Source organism: Marmota monax, unplaced genomic scaffold (genome assembly GCF_021218885.2).
Source record: "Marmota monax isolate L192 unplaced genomic scaffold, Marmota_monax_Labrador192_F-V1.1 WCK01_AAM20220418_F8-fsc00393, whole genome shotgun sequence".
Taxonomy (NCBI): Eukaryota; Metazoa; Chordata; class Mammalia; order Rodentia; family Sciuridae; genus Marmota; species Marmota monax.
Window position 1 is genome coordinate 199,228 of NW_026692824.1, and position 21,188 is coordinate 220,415.

Below are 21,188 nucleotides of genomic sequence, written 5' to 3' on the forward strand. Positions count from 1 at the left end.
TGATGTGGCTGTGTCCCTATAGTATGCTATTTTTAAGTCTTTTGGATATAGTCTGAAGAGAGAGGTAGCTGGGTCAAATGGTGTTTCCATTCCCAGTTTTCCAAGAAATATCCATACTGCGTTCCATATTGGCTTCACCAATTTGCAGTCCCACCAGCAGTGTATGAGTGTACCTTTTTCCTCACATCCTCGCCAACACTTACTGTTGTGTGTCTTCATAAGAGCTGCCATTCTGACTGGAGTGAGATGAAATCTTAGAGTGGTTTTGATTTGCATTTCTCTAATTGCTAGTGATGATGAGCATTTTTTTTTATATATTTGTTGATTGATTGTATATCATCTTCTGAGAAGTGTCTGTTCAGGTCCTTGGCCCATTTATTGATTGGGTTATTTGGTTTTTTGGTGCTTAGCTTTTTGCGTTCTTTATATACCCTAGAGATTAGCGCTCTATCTGATGTGTGAGGGATAAAGATTTGCTCCCAACATGTAGGCTCTCTATTCACCTCACAGATTGTTTCTTTTGCTGAGAAGAAACTTTTTAGTTTGAGTTCATCCCATTTATTGGTTCTTGATTTTAATTCTTGTACCACAGGAGTCTTATTAAGGAAGTTGGGGCCTAATCCCACATGATGGAGATTAGGGCCTACATTTTCTTCTATTAGACACAGGGTGTCTGGTTTTATTCCTAATCCTTGATCCATTTTGAGTTGAGTTTTGTGCATGGTAGGGGTTTGATTTCATTTTGTTGCATATATACACAATGGAATATTACTCAGCAATAAAAGAGAATAAAATCATGGCATTTGCAGGTAAATGGATGGAGTCAGAGAAGGTAATGCTAAGTGAAGTTAGCCAATCCCAAAAAACCAAATGCCTAATGTTTTCTCTGATATAAGGAGGCTGATTCATAGTGGGATAGGAAAAGGGAGCATGGGAGGAATAAGTGAACCCTAGATAGGACAGAGGGGTTGGAAGGGAAGGGAGGGGCCATAGGGTTTTAAATGGTGGTGGAATGTGATGATTATTATTATTGTCCAAAGTACAGGTATGAAAATACAAATTGATGTGAATATACTTTGTATACAACCAGAGAGATGAAAAATTGTGCTTTACATGTGTAATAAGAATTATAATGCATTCTGCTGTCATATATAAATTTAAAAATAAAGAAAGAAAGAAAAGATATCACTGTTATGGCACACAACTGTAATCCCAGCAACTCAGGAGTCTGCAGCGGGGGATAGCAAGATTGATGCCAGCCTCAGTAACTTCACAAAACCCCATTTCAAAATAAAACATAAAAAGGTCTGGTGATGTTTCTCAGTGATTAAGCACCCCTGGGTGCAATTCCCATTACCAAAAAATGAAAACAGAAAAAAAAGATAGATATCTCCATAAAACATGTTAAATTCAAGCATTATCATTTCTGTCAATATTTCCTCTCTTCTCCATCCTGTCTTTACTGCCCTCACTTCGATAGATTTCCTAACCCTGTGGTGCCCATTTCTGGCTGTATCATCTCTCTTCACTTATCATGTCAGTGTAGGAGAACTAGTCCAACATTGCATTTCAGAGCTTTGCACCTATCTACATGGGCCATGCAAGCAAAGGCCTGAGCCACAGTTACTCTGACACTTGAAAGGATGCCTACTGATCCTCACAGATTATGGAAGGATTGTTAGGACTTGCCTCAAGACCATCTCTCATTCTCTTCCTTATACCCTCAGAGGCATGTCACGTTATTGCCTCCCAAGTTATGATGAAGCATGAGGTATCCTGCTCTATATTATTAAGATCAGGTGCAGAATTTCATGAGGTTTAGCTGTAGTCTAGACTTGTTTCCTCATCAATGGGGTATCCCACAAAAGTGTTGCAGCCACCTGGCCACTTTGGTTTCAAAGCCCTTTTTGGTGTGTGGAACAAGGACCTAGGGAGCTGGTACCTTTGGATTTTCCTCCTTTTCATTTGTATGTAAATAACAAACTGTCTAATTTTAAAGTGGTTCCTTGTATCTTTATTGGTCAAATCGATCAGGTGTTAGCCTTCATTGTATGGGAGTGTCTAACAGTCATCAACAACACTCTATCCTTATTTCTGGTTCCTACCATGTTGTCTTAGTCTTATTTGCTCTGCTATAACAAAATATTACAAACTTGATAGCATATAAACAACATAAATTAATTTCTCAAAGTTCTAGAGGCTGTGATGTTCAAGATTAAGATTCATGCATAGTGAAGGCCCATTTTCTAACTTATAGATGGTGACTTCTTGCTGTGTTTTTACACAGTGAAGGGGGCTAGCCAGGGGGCTTTATGATAAGGTCACTGATACCAGTTATGAGGGGTTTTCCTTCAGGAACTAATCACCACTCAAAGACTCCACGTGCTGCATAATGATGTTCAGATCAACAATGGACCACAAATATGATAGTGATTCTATAGATTATATCTCTGAGTGATGTGTAAGTAACTCTATGGTATTCACACAATGATGAAATCACCTAATGATTCATTTCTCCGAATATATTCCCATTGTTTAGCAACATATTATTGGTTGAGTGTTTGGGTTTTTGGTACCAGGATTAAACCTAGGGGCATTTAACCATTGGGCCACATCCCCAGCCTGTTTTACTTTGCATTTTGCAACAGGTCTCAGTAATTACTTAGGGCCTCACTAAGGTGAGGCTGGCTTTCAACTTGGGATCCTCCTGCCTTAGCCTTCTGAGCCACTGGGATTATAGGCATGTGCCACCACATTCAGCATATTACTGTATCTTAATTACAGTATTTCCTCCCTTTTACACCAAGGAGCACAGAACAACAGGGGAATCATCATATAATCTTAGGGTTCTAACAAGACGTTGCAATGGGGACTTTGTTACTATCAAATGACCACACAATATAGAGCATGGGGAAATTCTGTCTCCTGGGTAAAGAGTCTCTGTGATCAAAATATCTGGGTTTGCAGGGTATAGACCATAAGCCAGAAGAAAGTGAACCACTTTTTCCTCCACTGTCACTATAACCCTGGGAAGTCACCATCAATGTAGTGGTATATCAAGAAAAGTTAATTGACTTTTTTTTATTTTGTAATCTATCATAATTTCTGTCCATTATGCTATAGCTAGAGGAGGTGTCTCTGTCCCCTAACACCTGACTCCACCAGAAACATGGGTAGTTACTCATCATGAGATTTACACCCTCACGTGGGGATCCACCTTCAGGTGGATGGTCTCCTCCTTATCATGACATGGTTGTGGAATTAGGGTCTTGGAACCCAACAGAAGGACCTGCTCCTCCAGACACACTTACTGATTTTTTTCCCAGGTTTGCAGCAAAATCCATTACCTCACATTCCTCAGAATCAACATTTATCTTGGCAATTTTATATATAGTTGAAATATTATTGAGAAATGAAGGTGAAATAAAGATATTCTCGGTGAAAGAAGATGAAGAGGATTTATCACCAGCAGACCTACTCTAAGAGAAAAGTTAAAGAAAATTCTTAAGACAAAGAGGAATTGAAACAGAGAGAAAGAATTGAAAAAGAGGAATTGAAAAAGAGAGAAAGAAACTTTCAATATCACAAATAAAGGGAAAGCACTTGAAATTAATAGTATTTGGGTAAATAAAGTAATTTACCAATCTTTTGGGGGGTTCTTTAAAATAAGTATCATTTTTAGAACCAAAAAGTACAAACCTGATGGGGTGTCAATGTAAATAGAGGTGATACATATGATAATTATGGAATAAAGTAATGACAATAAAGGTATCTATTTGGTAATGAGATTTTCATACTCCACATGAAGTTTTGGACTATTAATTCTAAGTAAACTATGAAAAATTAAGTATTTATATTGAAATTCCAACAGCATCTAATAAAATAAAAAATATATAGTGTCATCAGCAAAAATGACAGAAGACCTCCAAAAATTATCTCCTCCATAAAAGCAAAATGAACCCCCCAAAACTATAAGAATTAATATTTTCCAGAACCCCCAAAATTAACCAGACTTGCCAAAAGCTGGGGAGATTTTAAGAATTATGGTTAATATCATTAACAACAGTGATGCCTTATCCCATTTCTCCCTTCCCAACTCCACAGTAAGTGAAAACCAACAGCCCACCACCATCTTAGCAAAAAGTAGCAAACGGGAAGTCCCTGGAGAAGGCACAAAAGAATTAGAGATCCTTCCACACCCTGTTTCTAGAAAACTCATTGTTTTAAGTTGCCTGGTTGTTCCCTGGAACTCACAAAGCTGTTTTTACTTGACCTGACTCTGAGTTAGCCTGGAAAAAACAACCTTTTTCCTGTAGATAATTACTGAAAAGAATCCTAGGCAATTGTTGACCATAATGGATGCCTGTGGTGGTAGATAAAAGTTGATACAAACAGTATGCCAACCAAGAGGATTAAACCAAATGTCAGGGAATAAGATGCCCATAGGGAGCCTTGAAAAGCTCTAACATACCCCAGGAACTCCAAAAGGCCATATGCATGACAGGACTATGGGTGTGCATGCTCTGATCAGACATAAAAGGGCCTTAAACTCTAAATTTGAGGCACAGCTCAGACAGGAAGTGAAATCCAAGACAGATGTAAACTGCCTGAGTTTTGAGTACATGTCACAACATGTGTACAGAGCACTGAAAGACTAATTGCTTCCAGCAATCTAAGAAAATCTTTGTCTAAAGCTAACCAAACAGAGACTTCAATGACCTTCTAAAACAAGAATATAGACTTTACAGATAATCCTGAAAACTCACTAAACAAACAACATAAATAACAAAATTAGGGAATAGAAAAAATATGACTTTCAGAGTTGCCACATTATGTTATTTAAATGTTGTTTTCAACAACAACAACAAAATGTCACACAGAGAAACAATTCAGTTGGGTGTGATGGCACATGCCTATAATTCCAGTAACTCAGGAGTCTGAGGCAGGAGGATCAAAAGTTTGAGGTCAGCATGAGTAACTTAGTGAGATCCTGTCTCAAAAAATGTAAAGGGCTGGGGACATAGCTCAGTGGGAGAGCCCCCATGGGTTCAATCTCCAGTATCACTAAAAGGAGAAGAGGAGGAAGAGGAGGAGGAGGAAGAGGAGGAGGAGCAAGAGGAGAAATGATAATCAAGTAAAGCCCATATACAGAAAAATGAGTAGAAACTATATCTAAGGAAGACTAGGACATTGAAGATATTAAAGTAGCTATTTTAAATATATTCAAAGAACTAAAAGAAACTAAAGAATGTGAGAATGATAGCTCCCTAGAGAATATCAGTAAGATAAAGCTTTTTAAAACAAACCAAAAAGAAATTAAATAATTATATATATGTATGTGTGTGTGTATATATATATATATATGTATGTATATATAAACATACATACATACACACACACATTCATATATAATCATTTAAATGAATACTTAAATGGGCTCAACAGCAGATTTGGACAGGGAATAGAACAAATCAGTAAACTTGAAGATGAATCAAGTGACATGATTCAGAAACAGAAATTTTAAAAAATGAAAAAATAAACAGCTTCAGAGATCTGAAGTAATCCAAAACACAGATAAGGAAATTTCCAGAAAAAGGTAAAAGGAAAAGGACAAAGAATATTTAAAGAAATTATGGCTGAAAACTTCCCAAATTTGACAAAAAACAATCTACACTTCCAAAAAGCTCAACAAAGTTCTAACCAGATAAATTCAAAGAAATCCTCATATAGAAACTTCATAAACTGTCAAAGACAAAGAATCTTGTAGACAAAAAAAGGAAAGTGACTCATCTTGCACTAGGGATTCTCATAATAACAACTAATTTCTCACAAAAATCAAGGAGACAGTAGGAGTAAGTGATATATTTAAAGTACTAAAAGAGTCTCTGTCCTCACTTCCAAAATGAAAAATAAAGAACCATAATAGTGCCCAAAAGGGCTGAGGCCACATGCAGCCTATTCACTGCTTAACCTGCACCTTATGGGTATCCAAGGACAAAACTATAAAAGTTTGTCATTGAAAACATAGTGGAGACCATAGCCATCAGGGACATTTCCAAAGAAAATGTCTTTGATGCCTGTGTCCTTCCCAAGCTATGTGACGTGACATCACTGCATGAGTGGTGCCAGCAAAATGGTCAAGAGTCAATCTCTTAAATCAGGAAAGACCCAAGACCCCCACCTCAATTTAGATGAGCTGGTGCTGCTCCATGACTTCCACTAAAACCCACATGAGGAGCTGAATCCTTGACACCTGAAGAAAAGCTGTCCTCTGGGAAAAGAAAAATAAAATGGAAATTATATTTTTATTTTAAATACTAAAAGACAGTTACTATCAATGAATGAGTATAAAGCCAGAAAAACTATTTTTCATAGATGAATTAGGAGCCAGGTGTGATGGCCCATGTCTACAATCCCAGCAGCTCGGGAGGCTGAAGCAAGAGGATCCCAAGTTCAAAGCTAGCTTCAGAGACTTAGCAAGGCCCTGAGCAATTCAACAAAACCCTGTCTCAAAATAAAAAAATAAAGAGGGCTAGAGATGTCGATCAGTGATTAAGCACTGCTAGGTTCAATCTCTGGTACCAAAAAAAAAAACTAGAGTCGGGCAGTGGTATACACTTATGATCCCAGCAACTCAGAAGCCTGAGGCAGGAAGTTTGCAAGTTCCCCAAGCCAACCTCAGCAATTTAGGGAGATCTTGTCTCAAAAAATAAAAGCGGCTAAGATATAGCTCAGTGGTAGAGTACCCCTGGGTTCAGTCCCCAGTACCACACACAACAAAAAACTATATACACACCTAAAAAGAATACTTATAAAACTGCATGCTTTCCCATTAAAATGAGGAAAAAACCAAAATGTCTGCATTCATCACATCTGTTCTAGGAAGAGCAAATAGCCAAGAAAATGGAGAAAACATCCAAATTAGAAAAGAAGCCAAGCCATCTCTATTTGCAGATGGCATAAATTCATGATATAGAAAATGTTAATCTATTACAACAACTGCGTTTAGCAGGTTGCAGGACACAACACCAACATACAATAGTCAATTATATTTCTACACACTTAAAATGACCAATATGAAAGTAAAGGAAAAAAACCCATTCATAGTAGCATCAAGTAGAATAAAATACTTAGGAACAAATTTAACAAAACTGCAAAAATTATATTCTGAAAACCCGCAAACATTGTCAAAAAAAATTAAAGATCACCTAAATAAATGGTTCATGAATACAAAGACAATATTGTTAAGATGACAGCATACCCCAAACTGATCTTCTGATTCAGCACAATCCTTATCAGGAAACTAGCTGACTTCTTTATACAATTTGACCTAAACTTCATATGGAATTATAAGGGAACTACGATAATCAATCCTGAAAAAAAAGAAAAATAGTGTAAGATAGTTCACATTTTTCTCTTTTAAAACTTTACCATAAAGAAACACTAACCAAGATACTGGGATACTGAAACAGGGATAGACAGATATAAGTCAGCAGACTACAACTGAGAGTGTAGAAATAAACCCATAAATCTATGACTAATTGACTTTCACCAAGGTGCCTGGACTATTCAGTGGGGAAGAAAAGTGTCTTCCACAAATGGTGCTGCGACAACTGGATACTCACATATAAAAGAATTAAGTTGTGCCCTTTTCTCACACAATCTTCTGAAATTTGCTCAAAATTGTTCAAAGATCTAAATATAAGAACAAAAACTATTAAATTCAGAAGAAAACATATGATCTTGGATTTGGCAAATAAAAATCCCAACAAGCCATGACACCAAAATATGAACAACAACAAAAAACGTAAAAGAACTTAATCAAAATTTTAAAAAATTGGAGCTTCAAGGCTACCATCAACAAATGGAAAGACAACCTACATAATAGAAGAAACTACCTACAAATCATGTACTTTATAGAACTTTTATCTAAAACACATAAAATGTTAAATGATTCCCAGCACCATTGACTTAGGAAAATGCAAATTAAAACTATGATGAGATACCATAATATATATCTGTTAGAATGGTTAAAACTTTTAAAATGCAAAAATGAATATTGCCAAGTGTTAGCAAGAATGTAGAGCTACCAGAATTCTCATCTACTGCTAGTGAGAATGCAAAATGGTGCAGTCATTCTGGAAAATAATGTGGCAGTATCTTATGAGTGTAATTACAAACCTAGCTAGTGACCTTTCAATCCCACACACCAGAGGAATAAACACCTAGGGTTAACACAAAAATCAGTACACAAATGTTTATAGTGGTTCTATTCATAATCACCGAAACCTAAAAACCCAAATGTCCTTCAACAGGTGAATAGATAAACAGTAGCATATTCAATACAAGGAAACATTAATCAGCAATAAAGAAGAAAAAACTATTGATACATTCAGCAACCTAGATGGATTTCAAAGGCATTGTGACAAGTGATAATAGCCAGGCTCAAAAAATTATATACTGTACAGTTCCATTTGTATAACAGCCTATAAAAGGCATAATTATAGACAACAGATTAGTGGTTGCCAGGAGTTAGTAGTGAGTTACCACAAAGAGAGTAAGTAGAATGGAACGGATGAATGAGGGATGGGAACCCAGCGCTAGGGACGAAGGGGCAGGACATTTCCCTGCATACCTAGTTTTGTGCAGCTCTGACTCTTCAAAGGAGTAATTTCACATACCCCAAATCAAATTAAACAATTAGCTAGTAAATTAATTAAATCAACCAATCTGTGTAGAAAATCCAAATAGAATACAAGAGACAAAAAAAATGAATTAACTGTATTATTAATGAATACCATAAACAACTAACCTAAGTAACTTTGGAAAACAGTATTTTGACCAGATACTATAAAAATGTGAATAACTGTTTATCACACTTGCACTCTGACAAAATTTTTTTAAAGAGGTATGGATTAGCAATTCTGAAATTACATTATGTACATCTGAGGCTTGATTGAATAATTAAATATATTGTGAACAATAAGAACCAGAGTTACAGGTATGGAAAAGAGATGCAACGTGAATGAAATGAATGAAGCCTGTGGTGTCAAATAGGGTTTGGAGGAACCAGCATACTGTCCTTGTGTCTGATACACAGAGGATAAGTATGTGTGTACACACACACACACACACACACACACACACACTAACCAAGAGGTCCTTGAAACAATGACATTACAGTAGCAATGAGCACAGATCTCACTTTCTAAACACCATTCTTCGATAAAAAGAACCAGGAGTCCTTGAAGAGTAGTTGATCTCAGAGACAGGAAAGAGAAAATACAAGATAAACCTGGAATATTAAATGCTGCCAGAAAGTAAGGAAGCACTAAAAAGTGATGGAGTAAATGAAAAAATTCACAGGAATCAAGTTCAAGGAGTTCCCAATATCCAAATCTGGGACAATTTAAGCAATAAAATAAATAATGACAATAATGGAGAGATATTAAATAAATATCCAGGAGTCATTAATGATATGAATGAAAACAAACAATAAATCAAAAATTAGAAGAAAACGAATAGCTCTACCTTTAAGAGCTCAAAATAATAAATATTGAAGGAATAATGAAAATTTTTATCACTAGGCAAACAGTTCAGCAAATAATCATTACAATCAAGAATCATTTGTAGAAGCTGAAATTAGTGGACAAATTATGAAGAGAAGCAAGATATTTGCATACTCTCAAAGTATCTCCCAAAGGATATGTATTTATTATATTTTTAGAAGTTATGACTACAACTTTGTGTGTGTATGTGTGTGTGTGTGTGTGTATGTGCGTGTGCACATGTGTTTGTGGTGCTGGGGATGAAACCCAGGACCTCATGCATGCTAGGCAGGCACTGTACCGCTGAGTTACACCCCTCAGTTCAGGACTTCAACTTTTAATAAGACAAATAAGAGTTTAAAAAAAGGGGGGTGTGTGGGAAAGCTTGAATAAAAGACCAATAAGTACATGGTAAGATGCTAAACATCACTAATCATCACAGAACTCTACTGAGAGAGTACTTCATAACCAATAGAATGACTAAAACCAAAAGACTGACAATATCCAGTATTACCAAGCCTGCGAAGTATCTAGAACTCTCCTGTATTGCTGGAGGCAATGTAAGCAGCATAACTTTGGAAAACAGTTCAGCAGTTCTTACAAAGATAAACAGTCATAGACAGATATAGGGCTAGGATCATAGCTTGATGTAAGAGCACAGAGACCCTGGGCTCAATGTCCAGCACCAAAAGATTTTAAAATAAATAAAAGGACATATCATATGGCCTCAAATATTTATTCCTAGGTATTTACCCAAGATAAAGAAAACACGTGTCCTCACAAACTACTGTATACAAGTATTCATAGTGGCTTTTTCCATAATAGCTCAAAAGTGAAAACAATCCAAAGTCCATTACCAGGAAAATGTAAGGCTGGGGTTGTGACTCAGTGGTAGAGCACTTGCCTAGCACATTTGAGGCACTGGGTTCAATTCTCAGCACCACATAAATAAATATATAAAGGTATTGTGTCTATTTACAACTAAAAATATCTTTTTAAAAAAGCAGGTGAATGGATAAACAAATTGTGGCATAATTCTTATAATGAGATACTATTAGTATATAAAGAAACCCACTGTACTAATACGTGAGAAACTATCAATTAATATTAATAAAAAGCTGAGAAAAAAATCCAGGAACAAAGAATATATATTATTTGATTCCACTTACAGAAAGTTTCTTAAACAGAAAAAAAAAAAAACTAACCTAGCATGATACAAATCAGGTAATTGGTAAGAATGTGAAGAGAGAACCTATATAATGGGAGAAAATCTTTGCCACCTGCACCTGAGATAGAGCATTAATCTCTAGGATTAATTAACTCAAAAAACTTAACACCAAAAAAACCCAAATAATCCAATTAATAACTGGGCAAAGGAACTGAACAGATGCTTCACAGAAGAAAAAATACAAATGGTCAACAAATATATGAAAAAATGTCCAACTTCTCTAGCAGTTAAAGAAATGCAAATTAAAACTACATTGAGATTTCATCTCACTCTAGTCAGAATGGCAATTATCAAAAATAAAAATAACAATAAATGTTGGTGAGGATGTGGGGGAAAAGACACACTCATACATTGCTGGTGGGACTGCAAATTGGTGCAACCACTCTGAAAAGCAGTATATACATCCCTCAGCAAACTCTGAATGGAACCACCATTTGGCAGAGCTATCTCACTCCTCAGCATATACCCAAAGCACACTACAGTGATGCAGCATGCCAATATTCATAGCGACTCAATTCACAATAGCTAATCTATGGAACCAGTCTAGGTACCCTTCAACAGAGGAATGAATAAAGAAAATGTGGCATATATCCACAATGTAATATTATTCATAAAGAGAAATGAAATTATGGCATTTGCCAGTAAATGAATGGAACTGGAAATCAGCATGATAAGCAAAATAAGCCAATCTCCCAAAACCAAAGGCCAAATGTTCTCTCTGATATGCAGATGCTAACTCATAATAATGGGGGTAAGAAAGAATAGAAGTACTGTGGATTAGACAAAGGGGGATGAAGGGAAGGGAGGGGGGATAGGAATAGGAAAGATAGTAGAATGAACTAGACATTACTTGCCTTTATGCATATATGAATACATAACCAAAGTAATTCCACATTATGTACAACCAGAAGAAGGGGAAGTTATATTCCGTATATGTATAATTTATGTCAAAATACATTCTATTGTCATGTATAACTAACAAGAAGTTTAAAAAAAAAAGAATTCAACCTGAAACTTTTCACTAAAGTTGGTACTTCCTCTAGGAATTTTCTCCTCTTGCCTTGTAAAAATTACAACTTACACTTAAGTGGATTTCTGAGAGGAGAAAATGCTGCCCAGATGAGGGAGGGAGGGAGGGAAGGAAGGAAGGAAGGATCCGATAACTGGTTGCCTGGGTCAGGGCATATGGGAACTTTCCAGGGTAATGAGAATGCTCTTTGTCTTAAATTCTGTTAGTCAAGTTTTTATCACTGTGACAAAATACCTGAGATAATCTCCTTAAAGGAGGAGAGGTTTATTTGGGTTCTCACAGTTTCAGAGATTTCAGTCCATGGTCACTTGACTTGTTGGCTTTGGGCCTAGAGTAATAGATTACAACATGATGGCAGCACATGGCAGAGGAGCTGAATTCTTCTCATGGCAGCTAGAAAGCAAAGAGAGACACAAGAAGGGGTGGGGCACCAATATCCTCTTCAAGGGCATACCCCCAGTGACTTAATTACCTCCACTTCTTCCAGGTTCCACCACCTCCAAATAGCCCTCCAAGCCTTTAACACACCTGCATACACCTCCAAAACAGCAACCGTTTTCTAGGTAGATCTACTTGTCAAAACTTACTGAACTTTATATTTAAAATGTGTGCAATTTCTTCCATGTAAATTGTACTCCAATTAAGTTAATTTTTAAAATAGAAATGAACTACTGATATATGAAATGAAATGGGTAATTTGCACTGACTATGTAATAAACCTGAGCCAAAGGAGTACATATTGCATTACTAAATTATGATGACAGAAATCATAATAGTGGTTGTCCCTGGACAGGAGTAGCAGCGCTGCATCGTGAAGGAAGAGGCAAAAGCAAGGTTGTACGAGGTTGGCAGGAGCAGGAAATGAATTACAGATTTCTTTGAACTATTCCAAGACAGAGGTGATGCCCTTCTAAGAACACTTTCAATGGAATGGCACTGATCAAGATTGTTCATTGCTGGCAACGTCCTGTTCAAAGGGAAGATTACATGCCTCCACAGAATTTATTGGTTCAATAGCCTTGAGTTCCACCCTGGAGGTAGAAGAGATATGGGTGCAAGCTGATACATTTTTTTAAAAACTAACATTTTTTTAAATATTTATTTTTTAGTTATAGCTGGACACAATACATTATTTATTTATTTTTATGTGGTGCTCAGGGTGGAACCCAGGGCCTTGTGAGTGCTAGATGAGTGCTCCACCACTATGCCACAACTCCAGCCCAAGCTGATACATTTTAATAGGGCTGCTTTTGCTCACAACTTTGTTTTGTTTATCTTTAAATTTTATATATATGTTGTAGATGGACACAATGCCTTTATTTTATTTACTTATTGTTATGTGGTGCTGAGGATCGAACCCAGTGCCTCGTATGTCCTAGGCGAGTGCTCTACCCCTGAGCCACAACTTCTGCTCTGTTTTGTTTATCTTGAAGAAGCTTTCTCACAGTAAATTCTTTTGATGTTTAAACCTACATAACAAACTTGCAGAGCCTGCTCAGTGTCAGTCTCTCCCCTATCAGGAGTTTGGTTGATCCACTCTGTCCCACTTTCTCTATATTTGTATTTGTCTTTTTTCCAATCCTCTCACCGCCCCATTCGAGAAACTGAGAAAACATCCCAAGGGCCGTGACAGAAGGTGGAAATTGAGGTCATTAAAATTTACCAAATGATCCACCTAAAATCTGCTTTTAAGCCAGGCATGGTGGTGGTTGCCTGTAATCCCAGCAGCTGGGGAATCTGAGACAGGAAGATTGTGAGTTCAAAACCAGCCTTAGCAAAAGCCAGGTGCTAAGAATTCAGTGAGACCCTGTCTCTAAATAAAATACAAAATAGGGCTGGGGAGGTGGTTCAGTGGTCAAGTGCCCCTGAATTCAAATCCCACTACCAAAAAAAAAAAGTCTGTTTTTAATTGGGTACAGTGTTGCACAGTGGTGCACACTTATAATCTCAGCAACTCAGGAGGCTGAGGCAGAAGGATTACAAGTTCAAGGACAACCTCAGCATCTCATTGAGGCCTATGCAACTTAGTGAGATCCTGTCTCAAGATAAAAAATGAAAAGGGATGGAGATGTGGCTCAGTGGTTAGTTGCCCCTGGGTTCAATCTCTGCTAAATAAATAAAATGGAAAATTAAAAAAAAATTAAATCTGGCCTTTTTTGTTGCATCAGAGGTTACTCTATCACTGAGCTACATCCCCAGACCTTTCTATTTTTTTTTTTTATTTTGAGACAGGCTTTTGCTAAGTTGCCCAGGTTGTCCTCAAACTTGCCATGCTTCTACCTCAGCCTCCAGGATTATAAATGTGCACAAGCACACCCAGCTAAAATCTGTGCATTTTATTATATACAAACTGTGTCTCAATTTTAACCATGAAATAAGAAATAAAAATAATACAGTTGAGAATGGTGGCACACACCTATAATCCCAGTGACTCAGGAGACAGAAGGATCCCAAGTTCAAGGCCAGCCTCTATAACTTAGTGACACTCTGTCTCAAAGAGTGAAAAACAAAGCTGGGGATGTAGCTCAGATGTAGAATGGTTATGGTTTAAATTCCTAGTACCACAAAATAACAATAATAATAATAAAATAGAGTATTTAATAGGTTCAAATGAGGATTGAAAGGAAATGATAGAATACCCAAGAAGGCGGCACTGAGAAAAAAAATTGTCTTTGTACTCCCAAGTGACACAGAGGAACAGAGGGTGACTTTTTCAGTTACCACTGGGAGCCCTGTTGCTGGCACATTTTCTCTGAATCTTCTCCTTCCTTCTTAACAATCATTAGTGCCAGGGACTAATTAGCTGTCTATGGCCTTTGAGGCCCAGGAGTTTTGGAAGAATTAATGAGCTGTTTCTCTCCATAAGATGGGAATCCTGGATTCCCTCCCTCCACCACTGTACCATGCTTAAAAGAGAAGTCAATTTACTGGACTAAAATGAAGAAGCTGCTGGCAAAGAGCAAACTATGGCCTCCTTATTTGTCCAACAGAATGATGGCAGTGGAATTTGATTAATGTATGACGCTAAGCTTGGGTTCAATTCTCACCTCTGGTTGTATGATCCTGAGCAAAGTATTTAATCTGTCTGTGCTTCTATTTCTTCATCTGAAAACAAGGATAGAATATAGTAGTAGTATCCAGGTAATATGTTTGCTATGATGTATTTTGAAAACTGTGGCAGTAACATTAGGATCAACAATATCCCTGATCCCTGACCTTTAATTTCTTTGAAAGTGGCCAACTCTCCTCAGTTTACTCTTAGTTTTCATTGTAAGGACCTAGTGAAGGCAGCAACCAGTCCAGAAACTTCTTATCATGAGAAGCTCTAGCAGCAAGGAGATGAAGAGTTTCTAACCTGACTGTGGGTAAATCATAATATTTTTCTTCACCTAAATTTAAAAAATAAAACAAAAACACTAGAACTCACAAATGAATAAATCTCATGTCAAGTGTGGCTAAGTAAATGAGAAACAGGACCAAATTAAACATTAGATATAAATCAAAATGGGAGAATTAATTAATAAACATCTCTCTATAATAGCATTGAATGTAAACAGTCTCAACTCTCCAATTAAAAGACATAGCCTGGGCTGGGGGTGTGGCTCAAGCGGTAGCGCGCTCGCTTGACATGCGCAAGGCGCTGGGTTCGATCCTCAGCACCACATACAAATAAAATAAAGATGTTGTGTCCACCAAAAACTAAAAAATAAATAAGTATTTAAAAAAAAAAGACATAGCCTGAAAGAATGGTTTAAAAAAAAAAAAAGATCCAACTATGTGTTCTTTACAAGAGATATACCAGGCAAAGACAGCCACAGGATGAAAGTGAAAGGGTATAAGGAGATATACCATGTGAAGGAGCCTGAAAAATAGCAAGAGAAGCTACTTTCATATTTGACAAAGCAGATTCCAAACAAAAATAAATTAGTCAGAAGAGACAAAGGTCACTTCATACTGATAAAGGGAATAATCCAACAAGAAGATATAATGATAGTAAATATTTATGCTATCACATGTGGGTGCAACAAATTACATAAGAGACACTACTTGAATTAAAGCCTCAGAGAGATCCCAGTACAATAACACTGGGTGATTTCAACACAGCTTTCTCATCAATAGATAGGTCATCCAGACATAAACTCTGTAAAGACTCTAAGGATCTGAAAATTATTTCAAATCAAGTGGACTTAACAGATATCTATAAAATATTTCATCCAATAATAGCTGAGTACACATTCCTCTTACAGACTCATGAAACCTTCTCCAAAATAGACCATATTTTAGAACACAAAGCAACTCCTAGCATATACCAAAAAAAAAAACTGATATAAATCCTTGCATCTTAGCAGATCATAATGGAATGAATAGAAATCAAAGACATAAAACCCTACAGAAAATATAAATACATAGAGATTGAATAATACATTTTTGAATGATAACTGGGTGAAAGAAGAAATCAGGGGAATGAGTGATTTAAAAATTCTTAAATTCAAATAAGAATAGTGATACAACATACCAGAACCTCTGGGACTCTCTGAAAGCAGTTCTAAGAGGAAAGTTTATAGCTCTGAGTGCCTACATAAGAAATTCAGAAAAATATCAAATAAACAATTTAATGATGCATCTCAGCTCTTGAAAAATAAGAACAAACCAATTCCCAAACCAATAAAAGGAAGGAAATACTTAAGACCAGAGCCAAAATCAATGAAAATGAGAATAAAAAAATACAAAGGGTTAATAAAATGAATAATTGGGTCTTTGAAAAGATAAACAAGATTGATAAGTCCTTAGCCAAACTAACCAAAAGAAAAAGAAGATCCAAATTAATAAAATTAGAGATGAAAAAGGAGAAATCACTACAAACACCACAGAAATCCAGCAGATCATTAGGAACAACTTTGAAAACTTATACTCCGATCAATTGGAAAAACTAAAAGAAATGGATTTCTAGACACATATGACCAGCCAAAATTGAATCAAGAGGACATATAAAAACTAAACATACCAATAACTAACAATGAGATAAAAGCAATAATTTTTTAAAAAGACTTCCAACAAAGAAAAGCCCAGGACCAGATGAATTCTCAGCTAAATTCTACTGGATCTTTAAGGAAGAACAAATCCTAATGCTCCTCAAATTATTCCATGAAATATAAAGGGATAGAACACTTCCAAAGTCATTCTAGAAGCCAGTATCACACTCATACCAAAACTAGATAAGGACACATCAAGGAAAGGAAACTACAGACCAATATTCTTGATGAAATAATGCAAAAATACTTAATAAAATATCAGCAAATCATATTCATATTAAGAAGATTGTGTTGAGCATGGTGGTGCACACCTGAATCCTAGCAGCTCAGGAAGCTGAGACAGGAGGATGGTGTGTTCAAAGCCAGTCTTAGCAACTTAGTTAGGCCCTAAGCAACTTAGCAAGATGTTGTCTCTACATAAAATATAAAAGGGGTTGGGAGTATGGCTCAGTGGTTAAGCAACCCTGGTACAAAAAAGAAAAGAAAAAGAGAAGATGGTACATCATGACTAAGTAGGTCTTGTCCCAGAGAGGCAAGAATGATTTAACATACGCAAAACAATAAATTTAATTCATCACATAACTAAAAGACAAAAAAAATCACTTAGTCATCTGAATAGATGCAGAGAAAGTCTTTGACAAAATTTGGCACCCATTCACGATAAAATCCCTGAAGAAACTAGGGACAGAAGGAATCTACCTCATTGTAAATGTTACATAGAAGAAAAAAAATCCAACCTCACTAATAAATAGGGAAAATCCTTTAATATCTGAAAAAGACAAAAATGTCCACTCTCACCACTCTCCTACTTAATGTAGTATTAGAAATTCTAGCCAGAGCAATTAGGCAAGAGAAGGAAATAAAAGGGATAAAAATAGAAAAGAAAGAAGTCAAATTATCACTGTAGATAATATGATGCTATACTTAAAAGGTACAAAAAGAGTTCATAACCCACTTGAAGCAAAGTGTGAAAGATGATATATCAAGAACTATGTAATGTTTTGAACAACCAACAATAAAAAAAATGAACAAAAAATAAATAAATAAAAGGTATAAAAAGCTTCACCAAAAGGCTGTGAGACTTAATAAATTCAGCAAAATAGCAGTTTACAAAATCAACATACATCCAGGTGTAGTAGTGAATGCCTGTAATCCCAGCAGCTCAAAACCAGCCTCAGCATTTTAGCAAGGCCCTAGGCAACTTAGCAAGACCTTGTGTCTAAATTAAAAATAAGAAAGGACTGGGGATAGGCTCAGTGTTTAAGTGCCCCTGGGCTCAATCTCCAATACCAATTTTTAAAAATCAATAGTTTTCCTATATACCAACAATGAATCTTCTGAGAGAGAAATCAGGAAAACAATCTCATTTACAATAGCCTCAAAAAAAAAATACAATAGCCTCAAAAATAAATAGACAGGGGCTGGGGTTGTGGCTCAGTGGTAAAGCACTTACCTAGCATGCACGAGGCACTGAGTTTGATCCTCAGCACCACATAAATTTAAAATAAAAATATTGTGTCCACCTAAAACTTAAAAAATAAATATATAAAAAAATAAAAAATAAATAGATAGATAAACTACCTAGAAATAAATCTAACCAAGTAGGTGAAAGACTTCTACAGTGAAAAATGTAGACCATTAAAGAAAGCAATGAAGATGAAGAAACCTCCATGTTCATGGATAGGCAGAATTAATATTGTTAAAATGGCCATGCTACCAAAAGCAATATACAGATCCAATGCAATCCTCTTCAAAACACCAATGGCATTTTTCACAGAACTAGAAAAAAACAGTCTTAAAATTCATTTGGAAGAATTAAAAAACCCATAATAGCCAAAGAAATTTTAAGCCAAAATAATAATAATAATAATAATGCTGGAAGCATCACAATAACTGACTTCAAATTATAATACAGAGTTATAGTAACAAAACCAGTATGTTACGGGTATTAAAACAAACACATAAAACAATGATACAGAATAAAAGACACACCCACACATCTACAGTCATCTGATCCTTGACAAAGGTGCCAAAAACATATTGGAGAAAAGACAGCCTTTTTAACAAACAGTGCTGTGGAAACTGACCATCCATATGTAGAAGAATGAGACTAGACTCTTATCTCTCACCCTGCACAAAAAAACAACTCAAAATGGATCAAAGGCCTAAGAATTAGACCAGAAACTATGCAACTCCTAGAAGAAAATGTAGGGCCAATACTCCAGTATATAAGGCACAGGCAATGACTCTCTCAATAGGACCCCTAAAGCTCAGTAAATAATGCCAACGGTTAATAAGTAGAATGGCATCAAATTAAAAAGCTTCTGCACAGCAAAGGAAACAGTTAAAAATTTGAAGAAAGAACCTAAAGAATGGGAGAAAAATCTTTGCAAACTACTCTTCTGACAGTTATTAATATCTAGAATATACAAAAACCTCAAAAAAACTTAACAAAAAAGCCCACAAAAAAAACAATTAATAAGTGAGCAAATGAATTAAACAAATACTTCTCAAATACAAAATACAAGTGGCCAATAAACACATGGAAAAAATTTTCAATGACATTAGCAATTAGGAAAATGCGAATCAAAACTACACTGAGATTTCATCTCACACCAGTCAGAACAGCAGTTATCAAGAATGCCAACAATAATAAATTCTGGAGAGGATGTGGAAAAAAGGAACACTTTCACATTATTGGTGAGACTGTAACTTAGTACAACTAACATGGAAATCAGTATGGATGTTCCTCAAAACAATAGAAAAGGAACCACCATATGACCTAGCTATACTATCTCTCAGTATTTATCCTGAAGAACTAAAGTCATTTCACCATGTGAAACATGCATATCATGTCTACAGCAACATAATTCACAATAGCCTAACTGTGGAATCAGCTTAGGTGTCCATCAATGGATGAAAGGATAAAGAAAATGTGATACATATACATAGTGGAGTTTTATTTTGCCATAAAGAAAAATAAAATTATGTCATTTGCAGAAAAATGGCTAGAACTTGATAACAATTATTTTAAGCAAAATAAGTCAAACTCAGAAGGTCAAGAGTCGTGTTTTATATGTGGAAGGTAGAGAGGAAAAGGGAAAAGAAAGGTGTGGGTGTGGATCTCATGAAAATCAAAGGGAAAACACTAGACTAGAGGAAACAGAACAGGGGGATGGAGAAGAGGAGGAAGAGGAGAAATACTGAGGAATAATATTGGCCAAATTATAGTGTTATATTGTGTGTATATATAAGTATGTAACAATAAATCCCACCATTATGTACAACCTTAATGCACCAAAAAAGTGGGAAAAATAAATGACTAAGTATTCTGCATTTATCTGTTTCTTTGATTAAACATGTTTCCTGACCAGTTTAAAAATCTATTTTTTCTTCTTCTACAGCCTATCTGTTTCCTCATGTCTTCAATAGTGAAGCCACCAGGACCATCATATTTAAAATTAAACTGGCTTAGAATCCAGGTTATGGCCTTTATTGGCTGAAAAAAACTTGGACAAGTTATTTAACCTTTCTGAGATTATTTCTTCTCTAAAGAGAGGATAATACTAATTACTTTGCAGGTTGTTAGATAACCAGACATTCAGGAAAAGTTTAGCACAATGTTTACAGTGAGCCCTGGTGCATAGAAAGCACTCAATACATTATAACTGATCAAATAATAATGTGGTTATCACTATTGGGTTGTAGCACAGAACAGGAATCCCATTCCCCGTGGCACCTTGTACATGGCTAAGTCTTCAATAAAGAAACAAATGCATCCATGAATACAGAACAAATGGGAAGAAAGTAAAATAATACTCAACTTTTGCTGGTATCTCAGAAAAAAACATCAGGAGAAAGAAGACAAGAGAAAAAAGATGTTTTAGCGTGGTACGGTGGCACATGCCTATAATTCCAGCAACTCATCTGTAATCCCAGTGATTTGGAAGCCTAAAGCAGAAGGATTGCAGTTTAAGGCCAGCATCAGCAATTTAGCAAGACCTTTTCTAAATAAAAAATTAAAAGGACTGGGGATGTATCTCAGGTGTAAAGCACTCCTGGGTTCCATCCCTGTACAAAAAAAAAAAAAAAACAGGAAAAAAAAGAGATGTTCTGAAACACAGAATAAGACAAAAACAAAGGCAGGGTGCAATGGCACACACCTGTGATCCCAGTGGCTCGGAAAGCTGAGACAAGAGGATGGTGAGTTTAAAGCCAGCCTCGGCAACAGCAAGGCACTAAGCAACTCAGTGAAACCCTGTTTCTATGTAAAATACAAAATAGGGCTGGGGATGTGCCTCAGTGTTCAAGTGCCCCTAAGTTCAATCCCTGGTACCCACACCACAAAA